This window comes from Lynx canadensis, chromosome B2, assembly GCF_007474595.2.
Source record: "Lynx canadensis isolate LIC74 chromosome B2, mLynCan4.pri.v2, whole genome shotgun sequence".
Classification (NCBI taxonomy): domain Eukaryota; kingdom Metazoa; phylum Chordata; class Mammalia; order Carnivora; family Felidae; genus Lynx; species Lynx canadensis.
In genome coordinates, this window is record NC_044307.1 from 6,567,740 (window position 1) to 6,589,324 (window position 21,585).

Below are 21,585 nucleotides of genomic sequence, written 5' to 3' on the forward strand. Positions count from 1 at the left end.
ACACATAAAACTAACCAGCATTTTTGCCATTTCATTTTTTTAAGGTACAAAAGTTTTGCATGACCTCTAAGGTTTTCAGTTACCTAACTCTTCTTTGCTCTCAAGCCATATTTCACCCTTTTCATATTCCTCCTGTGCTTTAGCCACACTGGTCTCTGTATTCTACACATGCAGTATAATCCTTCACATGACAAGGCCTGTGTGTATCTCTTCTTGCTATGTATTCTTCCTACCACACCGATTTTCCCACGTTAACTCCCAATTATAGCTTCTCTGCTTAGAAGCATTAGGTTTTTGCTTAGAAGCTTCAACGGCCTTTCAGAAAAATCTGTCTTAAACTTTTCTATACGGCCAAATGTGACATTGAAAATATTTAACAAGTGGGGTGCCTGGGTGGCTCAGTGGGTTAAGCATCCAACTGTTGGTTTTGGCTCAGGTCATGATCTCACAGTTCTTGGGTTTGAGCTCCATGTTGGGCCCTATGCTGGCAGCGCAGAACCTACTTGGGACTCTCTCTCTCTCAAAAATAAATAAATAAACTTAAAAAAAAATAACTAACAGGCAAAACATGGGAATCAATCAATCAAAACGCATGCCAGTTACTATAGAAGCATCCAAGGGACACTAATCTGTTAAGTGTCAACCCATTGGTTGTTGGACGGGGTTGTGCTCTGGGTTGGGATGATCCAAGATATTCCTGAGGAGTGAGTAGAATAGTCATGGAGGGTGGACACTAAGAGGCCTGGAGAATCAACTATTTACCAACACTTAACTATTTTCACATTTTAAAGCTAGTGTGGCTGTTGAAAGTAAAACAAATTGATGATGATGATGATGATGATGATGATGATGATGAACCATCAGTGGCATGCCAGTATTTAGACTGAGATGGAGTTTACCTCTAGATTTTGGTATCTCTCTCAACCATTCCCACTCCTGGAAGAGACTGTTACAGAGCATGTAGCTGGAGAATTCTCCTTTATTACACTTCGCACAATCATAATTTTATATTTTTATTTGTAAAATGATTTGGTTGAGCTTTCTACCATGAGATTATAAATTCAGTGAAGGCAGGAACTATATTTCTGCATACCACATTATACGAAATACCAAAAATAAAGTGTGTGGCCCATTTTGAAGTCAAAAACTATTTACAGACAGGAAGAATGTAAACATCTTCCATAGAGTTAATACTCAGCGCATCTTAATTTCCTTTTCCTCTCCAACCTACCCCCATGCATGACATAGTATTTATTTATTTATTTATTCATTCATTCATTCTTTCTTCCTTCCTTCATTTTAATCAGCACATATCAATAAACTGCCAGATGTTAGCTATCTAAAGGTTAAAGGAGCAAAACTTGAAATTGCGTAGTAAGTCTTAAAATTCCCCTTTCCAGGGGCGCCTGGGTGGCGCAGTCGGTTAAGCGTCCGACTTCAGCCAGGTCACGATCTCGCGGTCCGGGAGTTCGATCCCCGCATCGGGCTCTGGGCTGATGGCTCAGAGCCTGGAGCCTGTTTCCGATTCTGTGTCTCCCTCTCTCTCTGCCCCTCCCCCGTTCATGCTCTGTCTCTCTCTGTCCCAAAAATAAATAAACGTTGAAAAAAAAATTAAAAAAAAAATTCCCCTTTCCAGTTCTAATGTGCTAAAAAAGATGATGGAATGGAGACTCAGTTTCTTGATATAATTGCGTCCATTTCTTACCCTCTGAGCTTTGGGTAAACTCAGCCCCGGATCTCAACTTCTGTTTTCCCTCCCACATCAGGCATTGTGCGCTCTGTAATACGGAACATGTCACCAACCTGTGTGCTCATGCCCGACAGCTTCATCATGGAGGAAATGGAGCTCTATGCTCCATGGCCTATGGGGCTTAGATTTAAATAACAGCCAGGGTAAAAGGCAATTAATGACCCTAACTATCAACTCAAAAAAAAAATGTTGTACAAAGAGGAGGGCTGTTTCTAAAGAAAAGAAAGAGAAATGGTTATGCCTGGTACCAAAATGAATTAGGACACCACAATCCAAGACAAGTGTTCAGGATTAAGAGTCATGGCTGGTCATCAAGTGTTATTTGTGTACTTTCAAACCTCTAAATTTCAAAACAAAAAAGATCTGCACTTTTTCTTGTACTTATTATCTAGTCTGTTCAGTGCTCCGTGCAGTCTATGCCGTTGTGAAATTAAATATAATTGGTTTATGGAAACTGAACAAAAGCCTAAATTCAAAGCACATTTTTAAAATCAAATTCATTAATTTGGTTTACTCACTCACTGACCCCATCCCGCCAACTCTCCCATCCTTTGCACTGTGCTGTGATTAAACCTAAAAATATGCTTAGATAAGATCACAAGTAATTTTGGTAAGAATCTATTGTTATTTTACTAGCCAACATGACTTTCCCACTATTTCTGTACCTTTTGTTCTCCCTGACCCTCACCCCTACCCAAATCCCAACCAAACTAGAATAAGGCATTCTGTCAGCCTTCCTTGCCATAGGAGAGGCGTCACCTGAAGACTACAACTAATAACGAATAAAAATCTTGGCTTTTGACTTTCAAATAAAAAGACAAGACATAGGCAGAAAGCAAATCGGAAAGAGAACAAGAATACAAAACCAGAGCATTAGTTTTAACCCCCAGAGTCTAGGTGAAATTTATCACATGGGGAGAAAAGACGAACAAGCAGGAGGAAAAAAGAAAGACATAGAGAAAAATTTGTGAGGTCTATGCACCTTTTCATTTTGTCCTTAAGACCTCATTTGGGCTGGGGGGGAATATTGGAATTCTTGGATTGGTCTGGATAACTAAGAGAACAAAAGAAGTGTATCTCTAAGCTACAGAGGACATTCTGGGAAACTGGCAAGTTCTGCATATTATGGGAATAACTTCCTGTGAACCCTAGAAGATCAGTGAATGTTACAGGGTCTTTCGTGGCCCCAGAATGTTCGCAGAGTTTCCCACATTCCAGTCCAGTAAATAAAAGCAGCTAAATATTTCCAGTGCCTCCTAGGTGGATAGTAGCAGGTGGTGGAGATCTGGAACAGGGGGTATCCTGTGGACAGGAGCATGGGACAACCCTACAGCACCCTGCATGGGTTGAGGTCCAGAGAGCAGGTAAAATGAAATGTGACTCGACAGATGTCAGCCTGCAATAACAATGACCAAGAATCAGATGCTCCCCACCCCCGAGCATGGCACCATGAAATTTCCTAGAGAGATGCTATGGAGAGGAAATTGAGGTAGGAAAACCAATTTGACCACATTTGCTTTTCACAGTCAAGAGGAAAGAGGCCCAAGGTCGCAAGTAGGGTGATATTGGAAAAACTAAAAGGCATTATTTATTATACCTTTGGGGAGTTTGATTGAAAGATGTTAGAGAACGATATCAACAACTCATGGTTCCTTTACAAACTTTTGTCTTGTCTTAGGCAACTTGGGCTGCCATAACAAAGTTTCAGAGACTGGGTGACTTATACACGTCAAAACGTATTTCTCACGGTTCTGGGCACTGGAAGTCCAACACCAGGAGGACAGCATGCTTAGATTCTGGTGAGATTCTTCTGAGGCATGGACTCCATCTTCTCCTGGTGTCTTCACATGTGGAAAGTGAGCTCATGGGCTCTCAGGACTTTCTTTGAAGGGAACAAATATTTTTTTTTCCTTAAGTTTATTTATTTATTTTGAGAGAGACCAAGATAGCACAAGTGAGGGAGGGGCAGAGAGAGAGAGGGAGAGAGAGAATCCCAAGCAGGCTCCACGCTGGGAGCACAGAACCTGACACGGAGCTGAAATTCCCACCAAGAGTGGGACACTTAACCAACTGAGCCACCCAGACATCCCAACTAATCCTTTTTTTGAATGTTCCATACTCCTGACAAAATCACTTCTCAAATGTCCTACTTCTGAATAGCATCACATTGGGATTAAGATTTCAACATATGAATTTGGGGAGGGGAGGCCACAAACATTCAGTCCACTGCAGATTTGGACAAGGGTATGAAGATTTATTAAGACCTAGATTTTCCTACGATGTGCCATGGTAAGAAGTTAGACAACACTTTCAAAAAAAAAAAAAAAAAAAAAAGGTTTCAGCCAAAGAAAAGTCGACGGGGCATATCATGGTGCAGTGTGAGATTTATGTTCTATTTCCTAGGCTTCAGACAGTTCCGTGTTATGGATGTAGACAAGGCACCCATAGGGTCCCGCGTTTCCATAATCACTACTCTGGAAAGTATATTAGACTTGAAGACCCAATGGTGGATGGGACAGAAGACAATTAAATAAGCAACGTCTTCTGTTTGTCCACGGCAAATTACACGCCAGGTACATGGCCTAAAAAAGAACCGTTTTTGACTAAAACTTTCTTAAAGAGGCAAAACCATGACTAAAACAAAAAGTATGTAAAAATCTAGGCATTTCCTTGGTTCCATCTAATCCATTTATCTGGACTTTCCTCGCAGAGGAGCAGATAAGACTAAGAAGCCTCCACCAGACCCCCTCCCTGCCCTCTGTGTTCTTGGCTACCAAGGGCCGCAGACTCGGGGAGCCAACCCTGTGGGTTTCTAAATTCCTCTCATTTCCTCACTTTATGCTGCAACTTGCAGACAACACCACATAGAGCTTGAGTGTCCGAATGAATGATCTGGAAGGCAGCACTGAGGCAACTTGCATGAAGGCAGATGTCTAGCTAAGGGTCCCTGAGTCGGGCTCCCTTAAGCTCTCACCGCTCTGCTCGTTGAACCTCTCAGAGCACAATTCACCCGCACGGAAGCCACAGGTCAGGGGTGCACAGGTGACGTGAGGCACCGACAGTGAAAGACGTTGCTTGCTGTAAGTCCCTTTTTGTGCCTAGTGTGTTTTGAACGAATACGATGGTTTGCAAGCCGTCGCTGGGGTGTTCCCACCTAAGTGGCTGATCATATTCCAGCACACAATCCCTGCTCGGGGGAGGACAATTTCTTTCCTGAGCGGAGCTGAAAGAGCGAGCCTCGGAAATATTTGTGATGCTCGTAATGCACGTACCTAACAATTTATCCAGTCGGCGCTTGTCCCCATGCGTTTCCTGGAGCCCGAAGAACTTACTAAACGTGGATGTGAAGCCGTCGCCCAAATCTCTGGACTCAGTCCAGCGGGGCTGACGTTGAGAAGCGGCTGCAGACCTCTGAGCATCTTTGCCTTTCGAAACAGCCCGTTTCTTCCCCCTGAAGATTGAGAGCAGCTTTCCTAGCTAGCTCTTTAGAAAGCCTGCCCCGTGAACCTGACTCCCCAGCGTCAGCGTGGGCCGCATCAAAGTGATCCTTAGGGTTTTTTTTTGTTTTTTGGGTTTTTTTTTTTTTTTTTTTTTTTGTTTTTTTTTGGTGTGAAAAGCCTCTGAGTTTCGTTAGGGTGAATTGATCCACCGGGATTCTGCCCCGTTGGGTGAGCGGAGATGACAGCTGGTGAGCAGTCAGAGGCACAGACTGCGGCCCCCACAACCCGCTGAATAGGCCGCAGCCGTGTAGGCAACGCTGAGTGTGCGGCCCCATCAAGTTTATGGCCGGCTCTGTTTATAATCTTGTGGCATATGTCTCCGTAGTGTTTGTTTATAAAGGGCCAAGGCTGGGTGTATTATGCATCACAAATGATATACTGTAGAGTTTCCCAGGATAAATGAAATATGTCCATTTTGTCCCATCTGGATCTTGTTATTTTTTTCTTTTTTTCTTTTTTTTTTTTTTCCCCGTGATTAGCATTTTGGCAGTTTTCACTCTTCCATTCGGCTGTTCTGCGTACCCAGGGGAGGCGCAGAGCCGAGCTCTTTCCAAATCAGGGTCGTGCTGTGCGGAGCAAACCCACGGCTGGCTGAAAGGGCGCTTGCTTTCTTCACGACGCATTGTCCATGCTGCGGCTGGGGAAGAGGAGGGACACGGAATCAGCAGCCTGTGACCACCGTGACATCCAGACGTGAGTCACAGAGTGTGGAGGTGTCCTCAGCTGATGACGGTCGGAATCCAGATTCGCCGTGCCCCAGAACCAGCTGAGCTGGGGAAATTCTCCACGTCGAGTTTCGCTGGGCTGCAGCACGAGGCCATGCTCTCCGTTACGAATTTGGTGCGCTTTGCTTGACATTAAAATGGGGTCACGATGTTCATTTGACACCTTGTTAATTTATGCCTGCGACAGAAACCAAACCAAATTCGCTTGCAGGCAGGAACATGATTTATTCTTTGTAAATAATGCTGTAACAGACCCAACGTCTGTTTCTCATTTTTGGTGAGTTACTGGGGTAGAACCGAGAGACAGAACAGCCCACGAGGGCAAAGGTCCCCTTTTCACTTGTGAAATGGATATAACCCGCTCAGAAGTCAGAGCCTTCCTGCGCTCAGGGCTCTGTGCCCTAAAAAGAATTGCCTGTGGTTCTTTTTCAGTTTTCTATTGAAACAATAATGGCCAGTAATTGATATTTTCAGGTGAGACTTTGTGTCTCAGACTTAAGATCACTTGCTGGGTTATTTTACCAAGTATATTTCTATTCAGATTTTTATTTGTGTTCATAGACTAGATCTTCCCTTGCATTATAGAGGTGCATGTTAAATGTGTAAAAGCAGGAAATTGGAAACAGACGTGATAATAAGCACTGTATCACACCCAAAGTAAGAGAGAGAAATGAAAACCACAGCCTTTTGGAGTTCTGATTGAGAATGAATGCACGTGACCATCTATATGAAAGAGTTTGTCAGGTTTCCGTTACTGGGGTACCTTTATTATTTTCATGTTATTGCAATTATATATTAAATGTAATTTAAATGCTTCATAAACTTTCAACACATCATTGGAGGTGATGCTGACGCTTCATTTTTTTTTTTAATGTTTCTTTATTTATCTCGAGACAGAGACCTTGTGTGTGAGCAGGGGAAGGACAGAGAAGAGGGAGAGAGAAATCCCAAGCAGGCTCCGCGCTGTCAGAACAGAGCCGAGTGTGGGGCGCGATCCCACAAACCGTGAGATCATGACCTGAGCCGAAATCAAGAATCAGCCGCTTAACCGGCTAAGCCACCCAGGCGCCCCAAAGCTACCACGTCAAGTGATGAGACAAAGTGTTTTATTCAACACAGACCCCCCCAATTTTCCATTTAAAATATTGCTCTGATTAGTATATTTATTCGGTTTCTGTAATTACCGAATCTTCTCTGTGTGTAAATCTATATCTATCTATGTAATATGTTGTGCTCTATCTATGTAATATGTTATGTAGTATGTAATATATTCCAATTGATATATTAGTTCAAAGTAGGAGTTCTCTCCGTTTGCTGCCTCTGCAGACACATTACTGATTGATTCTGTTTCTAAACTCAGACACAGCTCCAGCCCCTGCAATGGTCTGTCCACAGGCAGGAATGGAGTAAAAACCACACAGCGGTCTCTTTCCCTATCCCCCCTCTATCCTTTGGTGGTTAATGATTGTTCTACCTTAAGTCAGTGGAGTATTTAGCAGTCCCCTGGAAAGCTGATATAAATTCCAGAGTCTTACTCACCATCCTCCAACAGTTAGGATTCAACAAGCCTGAGGCGGAGCCCAGGAATCTGCATATTAAATGACCTCCCAGGTGGCTCTGATCCAGACGGTCCTGGAATCACACTTTGAAAAATAGTGCTTTAAGACCTGTGTGATCCTGTAATCAAGAACAAATCACAGGCTTTCATGGTCCACCTCAGTACTCCTGGAGTTAGGTTTTCCTGGAGAGAGCCAGGAATCTGTGTTTCCTCATCTTCTCTCTGAAATGAATATCATGTTATGAATGAGACGATCATCACGTTAGCCATATTTCTGACACCGGGGGGGGCAGATTTTCTGAGTCATGGCATTCCAGTGCATTGACCTTGATCTTTACAGCCCCTCACTCCATCCGGATCCCCCTGTCTTATGACTCCTTATTGTTGGCCTTTACTTGAGTCGCATTTGAACTTGCTCTGTCTTTTTGGACAGTGTCTACTCATCTGTTTACCCCTAGGCAGTCAGACTCTGTGGGTTGGTTGTTTCTGCCAGGGTCTCTCTGGGTGTAACAGGTGTCATGGGCCAGCTTTGGGAGGCCACCTCTTCCATGCCTGCTGTCCATACATGGTCACGAAGCCTTACAAACCCACTTAAAGGCATTAAATATTAACTTATTCTAGCTCTTTGAGATCTTGGGTTAGGCAATGGTTAAAGGTTTCTTAGCAGGTAACACTCATGAATCCTAAAAGAAGAGTTTGCTAAAGTTGACTTTAGCAGAGTTGACTTTAGCTTTTTAAAGGCTTCTGCTCCTTGGAAAAAAAACTATAAAGAATGAAAAGAAACCAAAAACTGGTAGAAAATATTTAGAAATACGTATGTGGTAACTAACTGGTTTCCAGAACATATAAAGAACTCTTAATAATTAAGGAGTTGATATTTCAATAAATAAAAAGATATCTTTAAATGGACAAAATACTTGAACACACACTTCATCAGGGACGCTATGTGGATGCAAATAAACATGTCTAAATATGCTAAACTTCCTTAGTTACTAAATAATTCAAATTAAAACTTTAATGAGCTATCAGTCTATAAGAATGGTAAAAACAAACCCGACAATATCATGTGTTGCTAACAATATGGGGCACCAGTAACTTCGTCAATTTCTGCGGTGATGAAAAATGGCAAAAACCAGGTTTTTTTTTTTTTTTCAACGTTTATTTATTTTTGGGACAGAGAGAGACAGAGCATGAACGGGGGAGGGGCAGAGAGAGAGGGAGACACAGAATCGGAAACAGGCTCCAGGCTCTGAGCCATGAGCCCAGAGCCTGACGCGGGGCTCGAACTCACAGACCGCGAGATCGCGACCTGGCTGAAGTCGGACGCTTAACCGACTGCGCCACCCAGGCGCCCCAAAAACCAGGTTTAAAAACAGTCTGGTAATTTTTTACCAGGTTACCATGTGCTTACTATACAACCCAGAAATCCCATTTACCCAAAAGAAATGAAAAAGTATCTATCCTTACAAAAACCTGTTTTTGTGTGTTCATAGCAATTTTACCCACAACCATCGAAAACTGGAAAGAACTCAGATGTCCATCAACCGTGGAATAGATCAACAAATAATGTTGCAGTCAAGCAGTGGGATAGCACTCAGCGAGAAAGCAAACGTTTCGTGCAGCAACAAGATGGATGGATTTCAGACGCATTAGGCTTTGTGAAAGAAACCAGACCCCCCAAAGCGGAGACTGTATAAATCTGTGTGTTTATTATTCTGGGGACAGCCAAACTAGAGGGACAGAAAGTAGACCCCTGGCTGCCAAAGTCTTGGAGGTGGAGAGGTGGCAAAGATGCCAGATGGGTGGTTCTGATATGATGGGGACAGTCTGCATTTATTATGATGGCGGTGACATGCCTGTGTGTGTTTGTCAAAATTCACAGCCATGAACACCTTATAAAGGGTGAATTTTATAGAACGACCCTACGACCCAGCAATTGCACTACTAGTTGTTTATCCACGGGATACAGGTGTGCTGTTTTGAAGGGACACATGCACCCCCATGGTTATAGCAGCACTAGCAACAATAGCCAAAGTATGGAAAGAGCCCAAATGTCCATCGATGGATGAATGGATAAAGAAGATGTGGTATAAATAGACAATGGAGCATTACCCGGCAATCAAAAAGAATGAAATCTTGCCATTTGCAGCTACGTGGATGGAACTGGAGGGTATTATGCTAAGTGAAATTAGTCACAGAAAGACAAAAATCCCATGACTTCATTCATATGAGGACTTTAAGAGACAAAACAGATGAACATAAGGGAAGGGAAATAAAAATAACAGGGAGGGAGACAAAACATAAGAGACTCTTAAATATGGAGAACAGAGGGTTACTGGAGGGGTGGTGGGAGGGGGGATGGGCTAAATGGGGAAGGGGCTCTAAGGAATCTACTCCTGAAATCATTATTGCACTAGATGCTAACTAACTTGGATGTAAATTAAAAAAATAAAAATAAGAAAATAATAAATAAATAAATAAATAAATATTATATCCATTAAAAAAAAAAAGGGTGAATTTTATCGTATGTAATTTATACTTCAAAAAACACTCGTGTGAAGGGGCAACTGGGTGGTGGCTTAGTCGGTCGAGTGTCTGACTCTGACTCAGGTCGTGACCTCACAGTTCATGAGTTTGAGCCGCGCATTGGGCTCTGTTCTGTCAGCCTGCTTCGAGTTCTGTGTCTCCTTCTCTCTCTGTCCCTCCCCTGCTCATGCTCATGCTCTCTCTCTCTCTCAGAAACACATAAACATTAAAAAAATATTAAAAAAACAAAGGCTAGTGTGGAAAAATTCAATTCTGTCAAGTAAAGCAAAAATAATAATTTTCATGGAACACTCTCTGTGACCTTGCAGTATAGTATTGAGCCCCTTTTCCTCCTACATGCTTTGAAGATAGAAGCCTAACTTGTGCAATGAAATTTATTTCGACAGAAATCCCGTAATCATTAAAATCAGACGTCTCCTGACCTCATAGTAATACACCACGAATGAGCTGAAAGTATCTCCCCTTAATAGTTTTTAAGGATCTGATGCAGTGGAAGGGGATAAAGGTTGTGATAATCATAACATTTTAAAAAGTTTAATTCCATTCAATCTGGAATTCCTGGTTTCCGCTGGAATGACATGTATTTGTGCAGTACAGTATGGACATAAAGGTGACATAAATTTTTTTAAGTTTATTTATTTTTGAAGAAGAGAGACAGAGTGAGCAGGGGAGGGGGAGAGAGAGAGGGAGAGAGAGAATCCGAAGTGGCCCCACACTGTCAGCATGGAGCCCAATGTGGGGCACGGACTCACAAACCGTGAGATCCTGACCTAAGCCGAAACCAAGAGTGAGATGCTTAACCGACTGAGCCACCCAGGTGCCCCAGCTTGGGTTATTCTCATGTTGACGTCATGGTTACTATGCTAAAATATTTTAAGAATCAACCCACTGTTTGCTGACCATGCTCTGGCCACCTGTGAGGTCACCAGCAGATTTCTCCTAATACAAATAATCCAGCCCGTGCCATCCACCCCATCATGGAGATTTCGTTATCGTGGGTGTTGGAGAGACCAAGGACTGAGAGGCAAAACAGCACACTACATCCCGCCCTTTTCAATCTTTAGAACCAATGCAGTGACTTGGTTGGACAATCCTTGAAGCAAAGATAGTGCAGCCCAACCGCGGGGACACGGCTCTCCGGTCTTCCCGTGTGAACCCCAGCATTTCATGGGAAGCACATGAGAAGAACATTTATGAAAATAAACTCTCAGCGATTCTGTAGCCGACACTCTTCAATACTGCAAGATAGGATGATTTTGTTTATTTAAATAACACCTCTCGTTGAAGGCACTAATTTCCAACGTGATGGATGCGGCAGTCTTAACCGCCATTGGAGTTTCTCAGCGATAAGAGAGGCGTGCTTTGAGTTTCGCGAAGGCCTTGTTGAAAATTAAACATTCACAACTGGTAATTAAAAATGGATTTAAGGAACCAGTAGGTCATGGATTTACGTGCATGAATGCAACCATCTGGGTGAGCATGGCTACATTTTCAAGCAGAGGAAGAAAAAAACCCACACCATTTCTGGCAATTTAACAGGAAGCAGGATGTGTATCAAAGGATAGGAAAGGCTTGATATTCTTGATGGCTATCATCATCACTCATCAGTCCAACAATCGTTTATAAAGTGCTAACTACGTGCAAGGCATTGACTTAAGCCCTATGGAAATAATAAGAACAATCCCTGCTTTCACGTGTCTCTGTGGAGTTCCGCGACTTTACTGAAGATTAAGCGCTGGATACTTAAACTATGAAAATGCCCTACCAGCCTCATCAACATAATACTTTCAACCCAATAACTGAACAATTTTACTTAAATCTTCAGTAGTTAAAATATCACTGAACTGGAGACGGAATGAGAGCAACATCCATTTAATTAAATGGAAAATAATGCAGAAAATATGTCTTTGGGTTAAAATAAAACCAGCCTTCTGAAATGCATGCCGGAGACATTTTTAAAGCAAGTTCCAACCCATGAATAATGACTTTTAATTAGAACATACATAAATATGTCAGCAGTATTTGTTTAATGAGATAAACCTTGCAGACGATTGTTAGACTGTGCCTAGTACATTAAATTTATAGTATTCTATAGGGCACCTTTACTGTGCATCTTTTTTAATGATAATAAATATAACAATTGAGAATAAAGCTCATGGCGGGGGGAGTAGAGATGTATATTCATGTCATTTGGGGGGAAACAAATACTTGATTTGTACATGCTGTTCTATATTCGTTGTGATCGATCCATAATTATCACCAAAAATGTTCAATTTTTAGCCTAGAAATGACTTAATGCTGTTTTCGCTTCTGAAACAAATGCCTATCAAAAAAATTGTTAAAGTTGGAGGGAGGCGTCATTTGTGATTAAAATAAAATACAGTCAATGTTGTATTTATGGGGAATACCAGATGGATATACTGTTTTGAGGTTTGTTAGTTATTAGAGCAGGAGAATAAGCATATGCAGTAGAGAATAGGAATAGAGTTGGGTTTATTTTTATCAGTTTGAACTCTGGTTGGTTATTGTGTTTGCTTGTGATGGATGTGATTGGGGGAGGCTCTGAGAGCCATGACTCGGCACATATTAGACGTCAACTTGATGTCTCTTGAGGTCAAAATGTATCTTCAGAGAATATTAAATTCCCTATAAAGTAAAAATATCCACCCAAACCAGCTGGTTTTCAAAAGAATCAGAAAAAAAAATTGATATTCATGTCGAGCAACATGTGGGAATGCTATTTATGGCAATAAAGAATTACATCTTTGATTATAATATGTAAGGGGAAAACATGCAATTAGTTTTGGGAAACAACAGTATTTCCCTGTCTATGAATGGTATGTCACAAAATATCTATATTTCATTGATTTCATAAAGTTACTCCCTTCATCAGCACCAACCCTTTTATGTGCTATTTGGGGATAGCAAAGGGTTACCCAAAAACCTATTCTTTCAACAAAAACCAGACTACTTATGAGTTCAGCGATTGTGTTGGGAATTTCTAATTTAGCATACACAAGAGGAGTTGGGAATCAATTGTTTTTTACCTATATAAAAATTGGTACACATATATATATCACTGTATCTATTTATATTTATATAGATAAATATATATCATAGACATCACTTACAATGTATTATATATTATTATATGTTATTTTATATATATATGTTTTTTATATATGTTATATATGTTATTTTATATATATATATTTATATGTGTGTGTGTGCGTGTGTGTGTATATATATATATATATATATATATATATATAACTCAAGGAGAGGATACAATGTTTAATTCTGTCTGAATTCTGAGGTGTCATCTGAAGTCAAAAATTATCATTGATAACCAAGAAACTGGCTTATCTCCTGAGGATAGCACCCTCTACAGTTTTCATAAAGGGGTATATATCTATCTATATCTACTTATCTATCTATAACTATATCTATATATATCCATATTTTTCTCTATATCTATATCTATATATAAATAAATACCTATATATCTATATATAAATATCTATATAAAATATCTAAATATCTATATTTATTTATATATCTATATATACATATTTATATATGATATGTAAATATCTATACATATATTTATAGATAGATACATATATGTAAATATTTATACATATATTTATAGGTAGATGATAGATAGATAGGTAGATAGATAGGTCGGTAGATAGACAGACACCCTTCAGGAAAGAAGTGGGTGCCATCCTCAAGAGAGAAGCCAGTTTCTTGGTTATCAATGATAATATTTGACTTCAGATCACAATTCAGAATTCAGTAAACGATTGAATCCTCTCCTTGAGTTATCTTAATTTACACTAAAGCAGGAAATACTTTTGCAAATTAATCTAATGGCCAAGTTTTTACTGCAGCAAATCTTAGGACAAGAAATAGCCAAAGGGTCAGGAATGCAAAGGCATTATTGGCTCCAGAGCATTAACAGTTTAATGCTAAGTTAAAAAGGAAGAGGAAACAAAAATTCCTAAACCTCGAAAATGGTTTAGAAAACATTAATAGGAAAGCATTGTTATGCCAGCATTTCCAGAAGAAAGGTGAGCGCTACCTAAGATTTGGCTGGATATCATCAACCTAAGAAGATACAAAATATCTGGTGAAGGCTTTATTTATTTGAGTATGTTAAGTTGGAAAGCAGTTACTTCCAATTTTTAAAGAAAGAATTTGAAAAAATATATATCAAGTATATTTCTTATGAAAATATTTTTGCAAAGAGTTCTTTCTTTGTCTGAAATGATGACATTTATAGATACAAAAGCTGAAGAATGTTGGTTGGTTTTTAACTTTTGTTTTCCAAGTGAAATATGCTTCCAGTTTTATTTAGATAGTCGTATGTTCCGGTAAACGTGTGCAAACTCTCTTTAATAAGCCAAAGTTCAGACATTGAATGGAAATTTGCTTATGAGATGACAGAATGGGAACTCTTTTTACACAGGTACAACATCTAGACCTTGAAAGGATATATAAAGTAAGTTGCCGTCAATGTCCCATGTCAGAATGAAATTGCTTTTCATAAAGTGCTTAAAAAGAGTTTATACTTGGAGAAACATTCCAGATTAAAGCTACAAGTAAGTTCTATGAATACACTGACAAAACCGTTACTCTCATGAATGTTTATAGGAATGGAATGAATCTTATTATCCTGACAATGTTTACATCAAGCTCAAAGTAATAGTACCCATTCTAAACTAGGGAAGCTCATTCCTAATGTCTACTGGAACATAGCAAGATTAGGGGGCAAAACATTCTTTAAATTGTATGGGATACTCACCTTCCTCAACAAAATATCTATTTTCAATTTTGACTATGTGTTTCTGATTGCAATAGAATTTTAAAAATAAAATAAACCAGGAAAAAGAGAGAAAGGTTTCTTGGATTCTTGTTCCTGCAGGATTTTCCCGTTTCAATATTTTTTACTCTCTACTACAAACATAGAAGTTCTAGTTTTGAATTTATGAAAAATAGAATGAGAGAAAGAAATTAGGTAAGCACATTAACTTGTTTTCTTTCTTTGCGTCATTAATTTAATACTGTCATTTTTTACAAATGCAGTAGTACAACGCATAGAAAACATACTTGGAAGGAGACTGGAGCTCATTTCCCAATCTTGCCACTTTTTAAAAAATGATTTTAAAAAAGTATTTATTTATTCATTTATTTTGAGAAAGAGAGCACACATGAGAATGGGTAGGGGGGGAAAGAGGGGGAGAGAGACAACCCCAAGCTGGCTCCCCACTGTCCGTGATGAGCCCCATGCGGGCTCCATCCCACAAACTCTGAGATCATGACCTGAGCAGAAATCGAGAGTCAGAAGCCCAACTCACTGAGCCACCCAGGCACCCCGCCCCGGTCTTGCCACTTTTTACAGCTATGTGGTCATAGGAAAGTCCTGGGGAGTGTATAGAAAATTACCTCCAGTTTTCTCACTTATGAAATGGAGATGTGGATACTTTGATTGTAGGCCTGTTAGGATGAGACACTTCAACAGTATATTTAAAATAACAAATGTATATTAAGGGCTCGGGCAAAAGAAGCAATAATATTATATTACAATTGGCTGTATGGTACTCAAACAAGCATCAACCTAAATTTCCAAACAGATGATAAGATTCAGAATACAATAAATCCATTAGAATAAATAAAATATACTACATATAAAGTGTAGAAGAAGTAATGATTTATATGGTGAATGATCACTGCTTGTCGACTCTAATTTTTACAGTTAAAAATATACAGTTAGATGGGGCGCCTGGGTGGCTCAGACGGTTGAGCTTCCGACTTGGGCTCAGGTCATGATCTCACAGTTTGTGGGTTTGAGCCTCGTGTCGGGCTCTGTGCTGACACCTCGGAGCCTGGAGCCTGCTTTGGATTCTGTGTCTCCCTCTCTCTCTGCCCCTAACCCGCTCACATTCTGTGTCTGTCTCTCTCAAAAATAAATAAACATTAATTTTTTTAAATATACAGTTAGAAAAATCCTTTTATTCATATGCAAACTCTTTTTTGCATTTCCTAAAGGCAGTGATCCAAGAGTAGGTTTTAAGGGGGCACCATACAGATAAAAAATATTAAGCCTAGTAAGCATCTTATATTTAAAATTCTAAATTCTTGGGGCACCTGGGTAGCTCAGTCGGTTGAGTGTCTGACTTTGGCTCAAGTCATGATCTTACAGTTTGGGAGTTTGAGCTCTGTGTTGGGCTCTGTGCTGACAGCTCAGAGCCTGGAGCCTGCTTCGGGTTCTGTGTCTCCCTCTCTCTCTGCCCCTCCCTGCTCTTGCTCCGTCTGTCTGTCTCTCTCTCAAAATAAATAAACATTAAAAATAAATAAAATAAAATTCTAAATTATTTAAAAAATATCTAAATAACACAACATATAAATCATATTGTACACTTTATTTTTTATGTTTATTTTTTTTATATTTTGAGAGAGAGAGGTGGGGGAGGAGGGCAGAGGATCCAAAGCAGGTTCTATGCTGACAGCATAGAGCCCCATGAGGGTCTCAAACTCAAGAAACATGAGATCATCACCTTAGCTGATTCAGATGCTTAACCCACTGAGCACCCAGGAGCCCCCTATGTATACACTTTAAAAGATACTAAGGCTACTTCCAGTAGGGCATGATCACAAGACCTCCTTGTCTTTTCGCTTGTCTTTACTCAATGTCACTATAAAACCTGGAAATGGCACGGGTCAACTGAACCGAGTTGGTTTGGAACACCAACCAACAGAAGGTCACCCAGATCTAACACTTCCCACCCCTGACTCAGCCAAAGAAAGTAGGTTAGGTAGGTTTATTCTCCTTCTGGATTGACCAGGCATCCTTCTGGCCCTATTAAAAAGCCAGACGACACCGCTAAGAGGGATTGGTTGAGAGCCCACTGACAATTAGCAGGGAGGAGAGGCACTGGCATTCCCGCTTGGCATGAGACTTACCTATCCCATCAAAAGGTACCCAGGTGGGGACAGCAGACCCGGCAAGAGGAAGCCAGCTATGAAAGCAGTTTGGTCTAAGAAGTCAAGAAGCAAAACTCTTCACCCGGAGAGCAGTACTGGTCAGCAGAGCAGACAAGAGGGATGTAGTCAAGCCAAGTGGCCTGATCCTGGACAGCTTTTGTCCCCAAGGACTGAGATGGTCCTCTTTATCCAGAGACACTTGGCATCTGGAGTTGGGAGAGGGTCTCACCACACTTCTCCCCGATCAAGAGATGCTCAGTGGCCTGGCCGGGTAACTGCTTTGTCCCCCTGAGGTAATATCAACAGAGAACTGAAGCGGGAGTCCAAGGAGCACCAGATAAATGAAACGGAACAAAATAAAGCCACAAAGGCTCTGAAAATTAAACTGCCATCAAAACTACAGCCTGAAAAAGTAGGTTGAGACCACATCCTAAACCTAAAGAGACTGAATTCCTATTAAAATACAAGATTTAAATAAGACCCAGTCTCCTACCTTAGTAGACAAAATGTAAAGGATAAAATGTCCCTTGTGTGCTTGAAAAGAAAAATGTATTCTTCACCTGTTGCATGCATTAGATTAAGCCTGTTAATTATTTTATCAGCCATTGTCCAGTCCAAGAAAACAGAAACGACTCTAAACATTTCACATTAAGGTTTATTTAACATAGAAACTTGTTGCAACGGCATTGCAAGAATTGGAGGATCAACAAAGAAGAAAATGTTGCCATAGCTGAAGAAGCTATTTTTTAAATGTTTTTATTTTATTTGTTTTATTTATTCGAGAGAGAGAGACAGAGACAGAGAGACAGAGAGAGAGACAGAGAGTGAGTGGGGGAGGGGCAGAGAGAGAGGGAGACACAGAACCTGAGGCAGGCTCCAGGCTCCGAGCTGTCAGCACAGAGCCTTACGCAGGGCTCGAACCCATGAACCGCGAGATCATGACCTGAGCTGAAGTTGGACACTCAACCGACTGAGCCACCCAGGCACTATGTGAAGAAGCTATTTTTGCCCCTGGCTGCTCTTTCTGGCACCGAGTGAAGATGCTGCTGAACTGTGAACTGCTATTCCCGTCACTAACCAGAAGCCATGACTATTTTTATAGCCAGTGCTACCAAACCCGCTGGGGCCCTCCAGTAACCTTCAGCTGCTCCTAGTCACCTGTGGTAGGAGCTTACTCCTCTGCTACCATCTGAGCAACAGCTATGTTGCTGCTGCTGCTGTTGATACTTAGAAAGTTCTGGAAATCTGTTGGAGCCTACTGTTGGCCCCGTTAACTATGACGGCTGTGGTAGCAGCTGTGATCAGAATGACTTCTCACTGTAGCCACCTTGTCTGTGGTGCATGGCAGTGCCATTCTGATGGGAACAGGTCTGGATTTCACCATTATATACTGCACTCTGCACACTGGCATTCCTGCACCTGTATATTTTGGTTAAAATCTACTGGATTCATCTATTCAAAACCATTCTCAGTCATTATCTCTATCAATGAACATTGCTCCCCATTTTCTGTCTTCTCTCCTTCCAGAAACCTCTATCAGTCTGTCAATTTCTTTATCTGTTATACTTGAGATAATTCCCCTACATAATCTTTCAGACTACTGATTCTTCTTTCAGCCGTATCTTATCAACCACTACATTTACCTGTTTAAAAATGTCTCTAGTTTTACTTTTCATCTCTGGAGGTGCTATTTGATTCTGCTTCAGATCTGCCTATCTGTTCTTTGTAGATTTTTATTCTCCTCAAAATATTCCAATTTTATGTTTTTAAATACATGGTTATATAATATTTTTGTTTGATAATCTTTGTAAGTGAAGCATTGGAAGATCTACTTCTGCGGTCTGTTATTCTGCTGGTCCTCCCTTATGGTGCCTTCTCTCCTTCTGAATTTATTATCATTGTTCATTGTGTTTCTTTCACATAGAATTGTACTTGAATGATTTATTTGCAGTCTGGCAGACAGTAAAGCTTTCCAGACAGGTTTTGTGCTTGTTTCTTCTAGGCCTCTGGATAAATACAAATACAGGATTACTTTAAAGTATAATAATTAATTTACGGTTTTCAGACCACAGAGATATGAATTCGGCCTGCAGATCTGAATGAGAGCTTGCTAATTTATGAGTTCAAAGTCTCGGGGTTATCCCAATTTCAAACTCAGCATCAGGGTTAAGGTAGCCAATTTTTCCTTGCAGGAAGACGATCCTATTACAGACAATGGACTTTTCCTCACGTACTCCAAGTCTGGAGGCCTTGAAAACAGATGGCCAGGATCACCTGGCTTCTCTAATTCTCTTGCATAAAACCAGTTTCAATGTTCTGCTAACCTCTTTGGGGACCCACATCCATGCATTCCCTCACTTGAGTATTTCTTGATCACTTGCGATCTCCTTAACACTTTTAAGGTGATGCTTCCTATGTTTTTCCAGTGTTCCAGGCTATTTTCAGTAGAAGGTTCCTACTGAGACCTTATTACTGGATATTGAAGTCCTTTTCTTTTCAAAACTAAAAAAAAAAATCAAGGTCTTGGCATTGTATTCTCTAGACTTTATTAAGATGAAAAGACTATTGTAGGGCTAACTAATAGAAATGGAAAAGAATACATATTTTTAAAAAAGACACTGTGCTATGTAGAGCTGGTTCCGTACACTGGATTAGGAGTATTTATTGCTGAATTTTGCCATTGATTGATTTCCTCCATGATTAGTTATATATAATCTTAAGCAAAAATGTCATGAGTGGAGAATTTCAATGGGATCCTAATGGTGCAATCGTTTACAGCTGGTATATATATTCTAAGTACCAATCATCTCTCCCCTAAATGATATAATAGTGTCCCATCAGGCCTTTTATTTCTATATGCCCTAATTAATGTGATTCTTTATGTAATAGATCAAAAAAATTAATATCATAAATTAGTATTTCTGGTTAAATATTTCAGAAAAAAAGGGGTTTCTTAAGCACTATTCTGCCGGAAACTAACCAAAAGAAAAAAAAAAAAAAAAGAACAACTGAAAAAGAGACAAGCTAAAGCCACTGGTAGCAGCAGAAATTCAAAAGACATGACAGAAAACAATATCAGTAGTATAGAAGACAGTGTGAGTGAATTAATTTTTAAGTGGAAAATGATAACTATAAGTTATGTAGCACATACATAATCCTTCTTTCAGAATAAAAACATGAGAAAATGGAATTGAATTATATTCCCTCCCATAACAGAAGCAGTAAACTTTTCAAAAATAAATAACACCTGAATCTGCAAATTGAATTTATACCATGTATGCTAAGTATATACCATGTACTAAGAAAAATTGGTACAAGGCAATTAATAGTAAGTCATGTCCTTAAAGTAATTGGACTTCAAGGCAAAGAAATATTTTCTTGGTGACCTAGACATTAAAAAACAAAAAAGGTATCAACAAGGAGAATCAATAAGCTTGACGTCATTCTTCTCTGGGGGAATATTAAGTGATAGAAGGGAATAAAACAATCGATACATACAAAGTCCTTGGAGAGAGAATGGGAGATGTTTTTAAGTATATAAAAACTCAGGAAACATGGTAACCATGAGCCCTCGTGGAAATAAAGGGGGAAAGACACTGCTAGCTGTTGCAATTTAACAAAACAAACAATGAATAGGGAGAGGCTGTGATTAAGTAACCAGTGTCCAGCATCATTCATTTCCAGTATAGAATTAAGGAAAACTAACTGGCTATGATGCTTATAAGAGAATGCTAATGTTACAAGATGCTATAACTTTGATGCATACATATCTCCTGCATGAATATCTCATAAAATGAAGAGGTAGAAAGGTGAAAGGACAATTGAAGCCTTTCTCCATTTTCACTTATAAATGCTTTATAATTTTCATTACTTTTGCCTTCAACCCATGAATTATTTATGTGTTGTTGTTGGCTACCTTTTGTTTGTTCATTTTTAATTGTATGGACACATCAATAATATATTATTGTCATATGAAACCAACATTTAGTTTATATCATAATATGATAATGTAACAGTATCCAAGTTTTGCAATATGAACAATGCTGTGAGACTCAGAAGGTGGAGAGGTAAGAGGTTACACAGTTTCATTGTTTTGCAGTTATAGATATTTATAATTTTAATTCTTTCAGCTTTACGGAAGTATAAGCAACAGAATTGTAAGATGTTAAAAGTATACAATGCGATGGTTTGATATGCATAAACATTATGAAAGTATCCCCCCCATTGAGTTAATTTTTTTTATTCCACATATATTAGTGATACTATATAGTGTCTCTCTATTTCATTTAGCATAATGCTTTTCAGGTTCATCCATGTGTCATAAATGACAGGATTTCCTTCTTTTTTAAGGCCGAATAATATTCCATTATGTGTATCACATTTCTTTATCCATTAATCTGTTGATTAACATGTAAGTTGTTTCCATACCTTGGCTATTGTGAATAATGCTGGAATGAATAGGGGGGTCCAGGTATCTCCACAAGACAATGAGTTTGTTTCCTATGGATATAGATCCAG